The sequence below is a fragment of the Theropithecus gelada genome, chromosome 1 (genome assembly GCF_003255815.1).
Source record: "Theropithecus gelada isolate Dixy chromosome 1, Tgel_1.0, whole genome shotgun sequence".
In the NCBI taxonomy this organism is placed as follows: domain Eukaryota; kingdom Metazoa; phylum Chordata; class Mammalia; order Primates; family Cercopithecidae; genus Theropithecus; species Theropithecus gelada.
Window position 1 is genome coordinate 154,187,742 of NC_037668.1, and position 12,560 is coordinate 154,200,301.

The following is a 12,560-nucleotide window of genomic DNA, read 5'->3' on the forward strand; positions in this document are numbered from 1 at the left end:
CCTTGGCCTCCCAAAGCACTGGGTCCTTTTAATATTTTACAGTGCTTTTTAAAAATTATCAATTATAGGCTGGTGTGGTGGGTCACACCCATAATCTCAGAACTTTGGGAGGCTGAGGCAGGTGGGTCACTTGAGGTCAGGAGTTTGAGTGAGACCAGCCTCACCAACATGGTGAAAAACCGTCTGTACTAAAAAAAAAAAGTAAAAAGTAAGCCAGGCATGGTGGCGCACACCTTTAATCCCAGCTACTTGGGAGGCTGAGGCAGGAGAATTGCATGAACCCCAGAGGCAGAGGTTGCAGTGAGTCAAGATTGGGCCACTGAACTCCAGCCTGGGTGACAGAGGGAGACTCTGTCTCAAAAAAAAAAAAAAAAAAAAGAAAGAAAGAAAATCAATTATTCCATTAGATTCCAGTTTCAAATGTTTTTTTTCCCCTCAGCTTCAATAATGTATAGTTCATAAAAATTGTATGTATTTATAGTACAGGATAAGATGTTTTAATATATGTTTAATTGTGAAATGATTAAATTAAGCCAATTAGCATATTAATCACCTGACATACTTATTTTTTGTATGTGGTGAGAACATTTAAGGTCTACTGTCTTAGCAGTTTTCAAGTATACCTTGAATTATTAACTACAGTCACCATGCCATACAATAGATCTCCAGAACTTATTCATTCTGAAAACTTTATATCTTCTCTATTAGTCTGTTTTCATGCTGCTGATAAAGACATACCTGAGACTGGGAATAAAAAGAGGTTTAATTGGACTTACAGTTCCACATGGCTGGGGAGGCCTCAGAATCATGGCAGGAGTTGAAAGGCTCTTCTTACATGGCAGCAGCAAGAGAAAATGAGGAAGAAGCAAAAGCAGAAACCCCTGATAAAACCAACAGATCTCGTGAGACTTATTTACTATCATGAAAATAGCATGGGAAAGACTGGCCCCCATGATTCAATTACCTCCCCCTGGGTCCCTCCCACAACATGTGGGAATTCTGGAAGATACAATTCAAGTTGAGATTTGGGTGGGGACACAGCCAAACCATATCACCCTCTGCTCAACATTTCCCCATCTTCTCCTCCCCTCCCTTCCAATCCCTGGCAACCATTCTCTCCCTCTCTCTCTCAGTTCTTTTTAAGATTCTGTATATAAGTGAGATCATGCAGAATTTGTTTTTTGGGGCCTGGTCTATTTCATTTGGTATAATGTCCTCCAGGTTCTGATTTATCCATGTTGTCACAAATGACAGGATTTCCTTCTTTATAATGCTGAATAGTATTCCATTATATATGTATGTATGGGGGGGTGTGTGTGTGTCTGTATAATGTGATATATATTTGTTTCTTTATTCATTCATCTGTTGGTGGACACATAGGTTGATTTTACATCTTGGCTGATGCAATGAACATTGTAGTACAAACATACTGATTTCATTTTTTTGTAGATGTATATCCAGAACTGGGATTACTGGATCACATAGCAGTTCTATTTTTAATTTTTTGAGGAACCTTCCGACTGTTTGCCATAATGGCTGTACCAATTTATATTCCCACCAACAGTGTACATAGGTTCTCCTTTCTTCACAAAACTTATTATCTTTGATCTTTTCTATAGTAGTCATTCTAACAAGTGTTAGGTGACGTCTTAGTGTGGTTTTAATTTGCATTCCCCTTATGATTAAAGATACTGAACATATTTTCCTATCTCTGTTGGCCATTTTCATATATCTGTTGGTCACATCTGTTGGTATGTCTTCTTTTGAGAAGTGTCTATTTAGATCTTTGGTACATTATTTATTTATTATTATTATAATTTTTTGAGACAGGATCTCACTCTGTTGCCCAGGCTGGAGTGCAGTGGCATGATCATGGCTCATTGCAGCCTTAACCTCCTGGGCTCAAATGATCCTCCCACCTCAGCCTCCCATCCCAAGTAGCTGAAACTAGAGGTGTACGCCACCACATTCAGCTAATTTTTCTCTCCATTTGTTAATTGGGTTGATTTCTTTTTACTAAGTTGTTTGAGTTCCTTATATATTTTGGATATTAACCCCTTATTTGATGTATAGTTTGCAAATATTGAGGTCTTTAATCTATTTTTAGTTTATTTTTGTATATGGTATAAGGGCCTAATTTCATTCTTCTGCATGTGGATATCCAGTGTTCCCATCATTTATTGAAGAAATTATTCTTTCTCCATTATGTGTTTTTGGCACCTTTGTCAAATATCAATTGACCAGAAATGCATGGATTTATGTGTTTAAGTAGACTTCCCATCCTGTAGTCAGATACATATTATCTTTATTCCTAACTCATCTATGGTTTAATTTTTAGTAATTAAATCAATAATCATTTAGACTTATTTTGATATATACTGGAAGGTAATACAATTTTTCCCAATGTTTACCCAATTTTCCTCACACCATTTAATAATCTATGCTTTCCTTACTGATTTAAAATGCAATCTTCATCTTCTACTAAATTGTTACATAAACTTGGACCTGTTTGGAGATTTTGAAGCAAGGGGATGAGAGATCTATGCTGTAGAAAAATGACTGATTTACAGGAGGTGGAAGCAGAATATTTGCTGCTAGTGCCATGTTAGATGTCAATCTAAGGAACACAATATGTTGCTTGGTTTGGAAAGTTTTTTAGGGGCGTAGGCAGTAGTTTTGGGGTAGAGGAGTAACGGAGGTTCATGTAGAGCAGCAATGTTCAAAAGTGTGGTCTGTGGACTTCTAGGATCCTAAAACCCTTTCAAGGTGTCTGAGAGAAAAGAACTATTTTCATAGTAATATGTCATTTTGCTTTCTCATTGTATTGACAATGGCACTGATAATGCACAAGCAACGGTTGTTTTTACTGATCAGCAGTTTTCTGCTGACACCTTAGCATGAATCAAGGCAGTGATGCCAAACTGTACTAATAGTCATTGTACTCCTCAGTGCTAAACACTTGCAGCAAAAACAACAACAAGCAAAAAAAGAAAAGCCAGTTTCAGAAATTATTTTTAATTTTTTGTGGGTACATAATAGGTATATATACCTATGGGGTACATGATACGTTTTGATACAAGCATGCAATGTGAAATAAGCACATCATGGAAGCTGGTCTCGAACTCCTGACCTCAGGTGATCCACCCGCCTCGGTCTCCCAAAGTGCTGGGATTACAGGCATGAGTCACCGTGCCCAGCCTGGTTTAACTTTTCAAAACAACAACTTTTTGTTTCATTGATCTTTTGTATTTTTTATTTCAATTTTATTTCTTTCTGCTGTGATCTTTATTATTTCTTTTCTTCTACCAATTTTAGGGTTGGTTTGCTCTTGCTCTTCTAGTTCTTTTTTTATTTTCTTAGCCTACCGCACCCCCTGCCACCTTCTGGTTCTTTAAGATGCATTGTCAGATTGTTTATTTGAAGTCTTCCCGAAGTGCTGGGTGGCTCATGCGTGTAATTCTAGCACTTTGGGAGGCAGAGGTAGGCAGGTCACTTGAGCTCAGGAGTTTGAGACCAGCCTTGGAAACATGGCAAAGCCCTATCTCTATAAAAAAATTAGCCGGGTGTGGTGGCACACACCTGTAGTCCCAGCTCCTTGAGGGGGCTGAAGTGGGAGGATCACCTGAGCCTGGAAAGTCTCAGCTGCAGTGAGCTGTGATTGTGCCACTGCACTCCAGCCCAGGTGACAGGTGACAGAGTGAGACTCTGTCTCAAAAAAAAAAAGAGAAGAAAGAGAAAGAAAGAAAGAAAGAAAGAAAGAAAGAAAGAAAGAAAGAAAGAAAGAAAGAAAGAAAGAAAGGAAGGAAGGAAGGAAGGAAGGAAGGAAGGAAGGAAGGAAGGAAGGAAGGAAGGAAGGAAGGAAGGAAGGAAGGAAGGAAGGAAGGAAGGAAGGAAGGAAGGAAGGAAGGAAGGAAGGAAGGAAGGAAGGAAGGAAGGAAGGAAGGAAGGAAGGAAGGAAGGAAGGAAGGAAGGAAGGAAGGAAGGAAGGAAGAAAGAAAGAAAGAAAGAAAGAAAGAAAGAAAGAAAGAAAGAAAGGAAGGAAGGAAGGAAGGAAGGAAGGAAGGAAGGAAGGAAGGAAGGAAGGAAGTCTTCCTCTGTTTTGATATAGGCACTTGTAGCTATAAATTCCCTCTTAGTACTGCTTTTGCTGTAACCTATGTTTTGCTATGTGTTTCCATAATCATTTGTTTCAAGAAGCTTTTCAATTTCCTTCTAAATTTCTTCATTGACCCACTGGTCGTTCAGGAGCATATTGTTTAATTTCCATGTATTTGCATAGTTTCCAAGGTTCTTCATGCTATTAATTTCTAGTTTTATTCTGTTGTGGTCAGAGAAGATGCTTAAATTTGTTTGAATGTTTTAAGACTTGTTTCATAACCTAACATATGGTCTATCCTTGAGAATAATCATGTGTTGAGGAAAAGTATGTGTAGTCTGCAGCTGTTGGATGAAATGTTCTGTAAATATCTATTAGATTCATTTGGTCTGCAATGTAGATTAAGTCTGATATTTCTTTGTTGATTTTCTGTCTGGAAGACCTGTCCAGTGTTGAAAGTGGGGTGCTGAAGTCTCCAGCTATTATTGCATCAAGACCTATCTCTCTCTTTATCTCCAATAATATTTGCTTTATATATGTGGGTGATCCACTGTTGGGTGCATATAAATTTAAAATTGTTATATTCTCTTCCTGGATTGACCCGTTTATCATTATATAGTGACATTCTTTGCCTCTTCTTATAGTTTTGGTCTTGAAATCTATTTATTTGACATAAATATAGCGACTTCTGCTCTTTTTTGGTTTTCATTGGCATGGAATATCTTTTTCCATCCCTTTATTTTCAGCCTATGTGGGTCTTTACAGGTGAAGTGTGTTTTTTATAGAAATAAATCAATGCGTCTTATTTATTCATCTGTTCAGCCACTCTATGCCTTTTACTTGAGAGTTTAGTCCATTTACATTTAATATTATTATTGATAAGTAAGGACTTACTCCTGCCATTTTGTTATTTGTTTACTGGTTGTTTTGTGTTTTTTTCTTCCTTCTTTTTTCTCTTTTTAAGCCTAGTCAATCTTTCTTCTTTCCTTCTTGTCCTCCTTTAGTTACGATGATTTTCTCTGGTGATATGATTTAGTTTCTTGTTTTTTATTTTTTTGTGTCTTCATTCTATGTTTTTTGGTTTGAGGTTACCATGAGGTTTGCAAATACTATCTTGTGACCCATCATTTTAACCTGATAACAAGTTAACACTGTTTGCATAAAGAAACAATCAAAAAGAAAGCAAATAAAAACTCTATGCCTTAACTTCATCCCTTTGCTTCTTAACTTTTTATTGTTTCTACTTATGTCTTATTGTACCAACTATATCTTAAAAAGTTGTTGTAGTTATTTTTGATTGACTCATCTTTTTTTTTTTTTGAGACTGAGTCTCACTCTGTTGCCCAGGCTGGAATGCGGTGGTGCAATCTCTGCTCACTGAAACCTCCACCTCTCAGGTTCAAGTAATTCTCCTGCCTCATCCTTCTGAGTAGCTGGAATTACAGGTGCCCAGCCCCACACCCAACTGATTTTTGTATGTTTTATAGAGATGGGGTTTTGCCATGTTGGCCAGGCTGGTCTTGAACTCCCAACCTCAAGTCGTCCGCCCACCTCAGCCTCCCAAAGTGCTGGGATTACAGGTGTGAGCCACCGACTGCACCCAGCCTCGTTCATCATTTAGTCTTTCTACTTAGGATGAGTAGTTTACACAGTTACAGCGTTATAATATTCTGTGTACTATTACAGGTGAGTTTTGTACCTTTGGGTAATCACTTATTGCTCATTAATGTCCTGATTGAAGTACTCCCTTTAGCATTTCTTGTAGAACAGGTGTGGTGTTGATGAAATCCCTCAGCTTTTATTTGTCTGGGAAAGTCTTTATTTCTCCTTCATGTTTGAAGAATATTTTTGCTGAATATTCTATTCTAGGGTAAAAGATTTTTTCCTTCATCACTTCAAATATGTCATGCCACTCTTTCCGGGCCACTGAAAAATCTGCTGCTAAATGTATTGGAGCTCCAATGTATATTATCTGTTTCTTTTCTCTCACTGCTTTTAGGGTCCTTTCTTTATCTTTGACCTTTGGGAGCTTGATTATTAAATGTCTTGAAATGGCATTCTTTGGGTTAAATGTGCTTGGTGTTCTATAACCTTCTTGTACTTGGATATTGATATCTTTCTCTAGGTTTGGGAAGTTCTCTGTTATCCCTTTTGAATAAAGTTTCTACCCCTGTCTCTTCTCTACTTCCTCTTTAAGGCCAATAACACTTAGATTTGCCCTTTTTAGCTATTTGCTAGATCCTGTAGGTATGTTTTTATTTTTTGTTTTGTCTCTTCTGTGTATTTTCAGATAAACTGTCTTCCAGCTCACTAATTCTTTCTTCTGCTTGATCAATGCTGCTAAAGGGCCCTGATGAATTCTTCAGTATGCCAACTGCATTTTTTTTTTTTTTTTTTTTTGAGCCAGAATTTCACTGTTGTTACCCAGGCAGGAGTGCAGTGGTGTGACCCTGGCTCACTGCAACCTCCATCTCCTGGGTTCAAGCGATTCTCCTGCTTCAGCTTCCCAACTAGCTGGGATTATAGGTGCCCACCACCACAGCCAGCTAATTTTTGTATTTTAGTAGAGATGGGGTTTCACCATGTTGGCCAGGCTGGTCTCGAACTCCTGACCTCAGGTGATCTGCCCACCTCAGCCTCCCAAAGTGCTGGGATTACAGGTGTGAGCCACCTCACTCGGCCGCCAACTGCATTTTTCAGCTCAAGAATTTCTGCTTGATTTTTAAAAATTATTTTAGTCTCTTTGTTAAATTTATCTGATAGAATTCTGAATTCCTTCTATGTGTTATCTTGAATTTCTTAGAGTTTCCTCAACACAGCTATTTTAAATTCTCCATCTTTAAGGTCACATATCTCTTTCTCCAGGATTGGTACCTGGTGCCTAATTTAGTTCATCTGGTGAGATCATGTTTTCCTAGATGGTGATAATGCTATTAGATGGTCTTCAGTGTCTGGGCATTGAAGAGCTATTTATTGTAGTCTTCACTGCCTGGGCTTATTTGTATCTATCCTTCTTGGGAAGGCTTTCCAGATATTTGAAAGGACCTGGGTGTTGTGATCTAAGCTGCATCAGTTTAGGGAGCACCCCAAGCCCAGTAATGCTGTGGTTCTTGAAGACTCATAGAGGTACCACCTTGATGGTCTTGGACAAGATCCAGGAGAATTCTCTGGATTACCAGGAGAGACTCTTGTTCTCTTCCTTTACTTTCTTCCAGAGTATTTCCCTTTGTTCTGAGCCACCTAAAGCTCAGAATGGAGTGACATAAGCATCCCTGTGGCCACCACCACCATGACTGCACCACCACTATGACTGCTGACCTGAAGCCAGCACAGCACTAGATCTTGCCCAAGGTCAGCTGTAACCACTCCCTGGCTACTGCCTATGTTCACTCAAGGCCCTGGGGCTGTACAATCAGCAGGTGGCAAAGCCAGCCAAGCCTGTGTCCTTTTCTTTGGGGCAGCAAAGTCCTGCAGGCCCTGGATGAGTCCAGAGGTGCCAATCAAGAGTCAGGGACTAGAGTCAAAAATCTTAGAAGTCTACCTGGTGTTCTATTGTACTGTGGCTGAGCTGGCACTCAAATCACAAGACACAGTCCTTCCCACTCTTCCCTCCTCTCCAAAGGCAAAGGAGCGTCACCCTGTAGCCACCACCACCCCGGCCCATGAGGCATACTGCCAGACTATGTCTGATGTTCTCTTAAAGACCAATGGCTCTTAAGTTAGCTTGTGGTGAATGCTGCCTGGCCTGGGACTCACCCTTTATGGCAGTGGGCTCCCCTCTGGCCCATGGCATGTCAAGAAATACCATCCAAGAGTCAAGTCCTAGAATTAGGGTCTCCATGAGTCCACTTGATGCTCTATCCCCTGTGGCCATGCTGGTACCTAAGGTGCAAAACAAAGACCTCTTTATTTTTCCTCTGCTTTTCTCAAGCAGAAGGAGTTTTGCCCCATAGCCATCACAGCTGGTAATACTCTGAGTCTCCTCTGAAGCCAGCAAGTCTCAGAGGCTCACCAAGGCCCTCGATGTAGTACCTGGGTATCGCTGCTGGTTATTCAGGAGCAGAGGGCTCTTCAGTTAGAAAATGATGAATGCTGCAAGGACTGGGTTCTTTCCTTCAAGGCAGCAGGTTCCCTTTTGGACCAAGGTGTGTCTAGAAATGTTGCCTAGGAGCTAGGGCCTGCATCAGGGGCCTCATGACTCTGACTGGTGCCCTATCCTGCTGTGACTGAGCTGGTATCCAAGATGCAAGACAAAGTCCTGCCCGCTCTTCCCTCTGCTCTTCTCAAGCAGAAGGAAGGGGTCCCTTTTGGAGTGAGAGCTGTGCAGCCTGGGACTAGGGGATGGGTAATGCCGGCCCTCCCTTAGCCACCCTAGCTGGTGTCTCAGTAGGTCACATGGCCCCCTAGTCCACTGTCTTTGGACCTAGTTTAGCACTAGGACTCACCTAAGAGTTGCAGTCCTTATGGCCTACACTGCCTTTCAAGTTTACTTGGAGACACAGAGCACCGTAGCCCTCAGTGGTGAGGTTTGCAGGAACTCAAGTTCCAACCACTGTGATCTGTGATTCCCCTTTGACTAGGGCTGGTTTAAATGTTCCCTCCATGGGCAGGTGTCACTGAGTCTGGTCCGGTTTTCCTTTCTGCTCTACCAGAAAAGCGCTGAGTTCACTGCCTCACAATTGCTGTGTTCTCCCTCCCCCGGTGCCCAGAGCAGCTCTCTGCGCCATGCCACTACTGCCAGGGGTGGGGAAGGGGTGGCGCCAGCAATTCAGGACTGTTTTTTCTATCTCTTTGGTGCCTCTTTCAGCAATATGGAGTTAAAACCAGGTACTATGAGTGTTCACCTGATTTTTGGTTCTTATGACGGTGTTTTTTTCTGTGTAGATAGTTGTAAAATTGGGCTCCTTGTGGTGGGGATGATTGGTGAAGCCTTCTATTCTGCCATCTTTCTCTGCCTCTCAAGAAAAATACTCTTGGTGAGGTGGTAAAAAGTAATAATTTTATTAAATCTCAATCCTTGAGTATACATCTTTGTAATATTCTGTGTGACAAAATGGGAAGTGTATATAAAGTACTTCTGCATGCCAAAGTACAGTGGTTTCTCAAGGAAAACTACTCAAACTGATTGAGTCGCAAGCTGAAATAGCTGTTTTTCTCAGAGACCACCATTTTTACTTGAAAGAAAAACTGACAGAGAAATATGGTTATCCAGATGAGTATTTGGCAGACATTTTCTCTAAAATGAATGACATGAACTTGTCATTTCAAGAAAAACGTCTGACTGTATTTGTTGCCAATGATAAAACTCAAGAAAAAATAATTTTGGAAAATACATCTATAACTCTCATTTCCTTCTTACATCACGAGTTTGACATTTTTCCAATACTTAATGACTTTTCTGAAAATACTGGTAGTGATACTGGTATACAATTTTTATATTGTATAATTAAATGAGTTAATTTTTGGAAGATCTGTATAACTCAGCAGACCAGTATTTTTCAGATTGTCCAATGCATGATGTTACAAAATCATGCATGGATAAAAGAGTCAATTATAGTGCAAAATAATTCAATGAATTTTAATGTAACAAAGCATGAAAACCATTGATATAATTTCAGATTCCAACTAACTTCCTTTTGCAACTAACTTCTTTTTCTACCTCTGAATTGTGGGCAAGTTTTAAAAAATTATAGTAAAATATGCCTAACTTAAAATTTACCATTTTAATCATTTTTAAGTGTACAGTACAGTGGCATTAAGTATATTCATATTGGTGATTAAACCATCACCACTGTCCCTTTCCAAAGGTTTTTCATCATTCCAAAGAGAAACTCTACCTATTAAACAATGTCCCATTACCCTCCCCTGAGTCCCTGGTAACTTGTATTATACTTTCCTTCTATATGCATTCTAGGTACCTTATATAGGTGGAATACTATATTTGTTCTTTGTGTCTGGATTATTTCATTTAGCATAATGTTTTCAAAGTTCATCCACATTGTAGCATATATCAGAATTTCATTCCTTTTTATGACTGAATAATATTCCATTGTATGCATATACCACATTTTGTTTATCCATTCATCTGTGATGGATATTTGAATAGTTTTCACCTTTGGCTTTTGTGAATAGTGCTGTATGAACATTGATATACAGGTATCTGAGTTTGTTTTTCAATTATTCTGGGTATATACCTAGCAGTGAAATTGCTGAATCATATGGAAGTTCTATGTTTTTTGTTTTGTTTTGTTTTTTTGAGACAGAGTCTTACTCTCTCACCCAGGCTGGAGTGCAGGGGCGCTATCTCAGCGTACTGCAACCTTCACCTCCTGGGTTCAAATAATTCTCCTGACTCAGCCTTCCAAATAGCTGGGATTACAAGCGTGTGCCACCACGCCCAGCTAACTTTTGTATTTTTAGTAGAGATGAGATTTCATTGTGTTGGCCAGGCTGGTCTCAAACTCCTGACCTCAGGTTATCTGCCCAACTCGGCCTCCCAAAAATTGCGGGGATTATAGGCGTGAGCCACTGCACCCAGCCTACCTTTTTAAGGAACCATCATGTTTTCCACAGTGGCTGCACCATTTTATTATACACCCCCACCAAGAATGCAGCAGAATTTCAATTTCTCCACATTCTCATCAACATTTTGTAAAAACGGTTTTGATAATAGTCATTCTAATGGCTGTGTATAAAGTTATATCTCATTGTAGTTTTTTTTAGTTTTCATAGTTTTTTATTTGCATTTTCTTAATTATTAGTGATGTTGTGCATCTTTTCATGAGCTTATTGGTCAACTGTATATCTTTTTTGTAGAAATGTCTATTGAAGTCTTTAGCCAATTTTTAAATTACGGTTTTTTGTTTTTGTTGTTGACTGTTAGGAGTTCTTTATGCTATATTCTGAGTATTTACCCCTTTTCAGGATACATGACTTACAAATATTTTCTCCCTATTCTGTGGGTGACATTTTTACTCTGTTGATATCCTTTGATGCACAAAAGTTTAAATTTTGAAGTTCGATTTGTTTTTTCTTGTCACCTGTGCATTTGGGGTCATATTCAAGAATTCATTGCCAAATCTAATGTCATGAAGATTTCCCGCTATGTTTTATCCTAAGAATTGCATAGTTTAATCTCTTATGTTTAGGTCTTTGACCCATTAGTTAATTTTTGTGTATGGTGTTGTGTAAGGGTCTAACTTCATTCTTTTGCATGTGGATATCCAGTTTTCTCAGCACTATTTGTTGAAAAGACTGTTCTTTTCCCACTGAGTGATGTTGGCACCCTTGTTGAAAACTACTTGACCATATATCTAAGGGTTTATTTCAGGACTCTCTATTCTATTCCATTGGGATATATAGTATTTTACACCAGCACTATACTGTTTTGATTACTGTAGCTTTGTAATAAGTTTTGAAATAAAAAAGTTAGTCTTTTAACTTTATTATTTTTTTCCAGGATTGTTTTGGCAATTTGGGGTCTCTTGATATTCCATGTGAATTTTAGCATGGATTTTTACATTTCTGGAAAAAAAAAGTCATTGGAATTTCAATGAAGATTGTATTGAATCTGTGGAGAACTTTGGGTAGTACTGACATCTTAACAGTATTACGTCTTCCAATCCATGAACATGGGGTGGCTTTTCATTTATTTGTGTCCTCTTTAATTTCTCACAGCAATACTTACAGTTCTCATTGCACAAATCTTGTACCTTCTTGGTTAATTCCTAAGTATCTTATTATTTTCAATGCTATTATAAATTGAATTTTCTTAATTTCCTTTTCAGATTGTTCGTTGTTATTGTATAGAAACAATGGTGATCTTTTGAGTGCTGATTTTGTATCCTGCCTTTTTGTTGACTTCGTGCTAACAATTTTGTGGAATCTTCATGGTTTTCTAAATATAAGATCATGTCATCTGTTAGCAGAGATAATTTTTCTTTTCTTTCCAATTTGGACATCTTTCCAACTAACATTTAAGAAACTACAACTAGTTGAGTTTTGATATAGTGCAAAGAAGACTATTCATGATAATCATAAAAAGCCATTAAAATACAACCTTCCCTTTTCCAGCTACATAACTGATCTGCCTGAGGCTGGATTTTCCTTATGTACTTCAATTAAAATAACATGTTACAATAGTTGAATGCAGAAGCCAATGTAAGAAGCCATATATATCAGTTTTCTATTACCATGTAACAAATTATCACTTTAGCAGCCTAAGACAACACTCACTTATTATATCAGTTTTCCCTGGGTTGGGAGTCTAGGTTCAGATGAGCTCCTCAGGGTTTTTGCTCAGGGTCTCACAAAGCTAAAATCAAAGAGTTGGCCAGGGCTGCAATCTCATCTAAGGCTCAGATCCTTATCCAAGCTTACTGGTTGTAGGCAGAATTTAGTGTCTTGTAGCACTGAAGGCCTTATTTAATGGCTAGCTGTTGGCTAAGGACTGCTCTAAGCAACT